The sequence below is a fragment of the Elephantulus edwardii genome, unplaced genomic scaffold (assembly GCF_000299155.1).
Source record: "Elephantulus edwardii isolate Elephantulus edwardi_28Jun2011 unplaced genomic scaffold, EleEdw1.0 scaffold00441, whole genome shotgun sequence".
Lineage (NCBI taxonomy): Eukaryota > Metazoa > Chordata > Mammalia > Macroscelidea > Macroscelididae > Elephantulus > Elephantulus edwardii.
In genome coordinates, this window is record NW_006400191.1 from 122,895 (window position 1) to 124,801 (window position 1,907).

Below are 1,907 nucleotides of genomic sequence, written 5' to 3' on the forward strand. Positions count from 1 at the left end.
TCTGCAAAAGACTCAAGCAAGACCCACACCTCACTCCATACACAAAAACCAACTCAAGGTGGATCATGGACCTAGGACTAAAACCAAGGACTATGCTGTAGTTTTCATAAGCAAAATGTGGAAAGCAGCAACTTACTTCTTAATTCCTTAGCCCTTACCCAAGCAACACCTCATTCACCATTCTTTCTGAGCCCCTTTGAGCCGACCATTTCTGCTGAACCATAACCAACCAACTGAGCCCCCCTTTTAACATCATACCTACCTTACCTTTCCCTCCTTAGACAATTACTCCAGGAACACACAGACCAATGTATACCCAGGTCCTTGCCTGAAAGTCTAGAACAGATAGTGAGTCACCCCAGGAGATACTGCCCTCATCAAATGCCATCATCATCAAATGTCGTGCACCCAAACCTCTTAAACCATGGTAAGATGGAGTTTACACAGTCATCCTAACTACCCCCACAACACCTTTCCCAGGTCAAACATGCTCTCTTACTGAGCAGACCTCCTACACCTTTCAAATGGTGGGCCCCACTATCCTTCCCCTCACTCAAACCCTAAGTCCTAAGTAGTTCTTCATATTGTTACTAATTGTTCCCCCCACTACTCTTAGCCTCACTCAAATCCCAAACACAAAGTATCTCTTCATATTGTTACTAATCACTGTTATGTCTTCACACTGGAGGTAAGGCCAAGGACTCAAGGAAGGGACCAGAGAAATAAGGGAGCTAAAGAAGCTTTATTAAAGGGTCTCCCAGGTGGGGTTCCTTGGTTTGCAGAGAGAGAAATAGGCAAAGGGATGAACCAGGAAAACACCTCACCCTAAAGTGAATCAAGGCAGGCTTTATAGTAAGAGTCTTTAGGGAGGGCAGGGAGGGACATTCCACTGGGGTTTAGCCAGGTGGGTGGTCTTCTAGGGAGGGTACGCCATGGTAGTTGAGGCCTTGAATCCTTTGTTCTCCCTTTGACCTTGGTCCTGATCTGACATCCTAGCCTCTTTAGTGAGAAAAAAGGGTGACTTATTCTTTTTAGCTACTTCCTGCTGAACAGGAGCAAAGATCTGGGGCTCAGGGACTGCATTGGGATGGTCCAGGAACAGTAGCTAGGAGAGAATATGGATGTCACAGCAGCTGGTTCAAGTTGGTCATTACTTTTATCCTGCCACTTGAAGGGTTACCCTGGCCTCTGCAATGGTGATGGGGGTAGTTGAGCCTGGGAACTTTCAGTCTTCAGTGGCTGGGCCTAAGAGCTCGGCTGGGATGGGGACCAGGCTTGGTGGAGGGGCTGCCCTCCCATGGCTAAGTGTGGAAGGACAGTCAGCCTTCCAATGCCCTGGTGTCCCACAGATAGGGCAAGGTTGTGTTGGAGGGTGAGGGTCAGGGCAGCGTTTAGCCCAATGACCTTCTTTGCCATGCTTGAAGCATGCACCAGGAGGTAACCGGCTCTAACAAGGTCTTTTCTGACCACTGCTATCAGGGTGTGAGTCTGCAGATACGTTTTCTGGAGTGCATCAATCTCTTATCAGCTTCTGCTTGTTTTTCTTGAGAATGAAAATTTTAAATACCATGTTACCAGGTCTCAAATGGGTGTTTGGGGGCTATCCTCGGCCTTTTTGAGTTTCTTTTATATATCAGGGGTGGGTTGAGTGATAAAATTAGTAGCTAGGATGGTGGCCTCTGTTGTGGAGGTAGAGTCGAAGAGGGTATACTGGGTCAGGACTTTAGTGAGACAGTTAAGAAAAGCAGCTGGATTCTCATCTTCTCACCACTGGACCAATTGGCAGCATCAGGATGGATGGTGAAGAGATTGAGATTGCACACAGCTTTAGTTTGCTTGGCTCCATAGTCAACAGTCTTGGCACCAGCAGCCAGGAAATTAAAAGGCGCATTGCCATGGGAATGTCG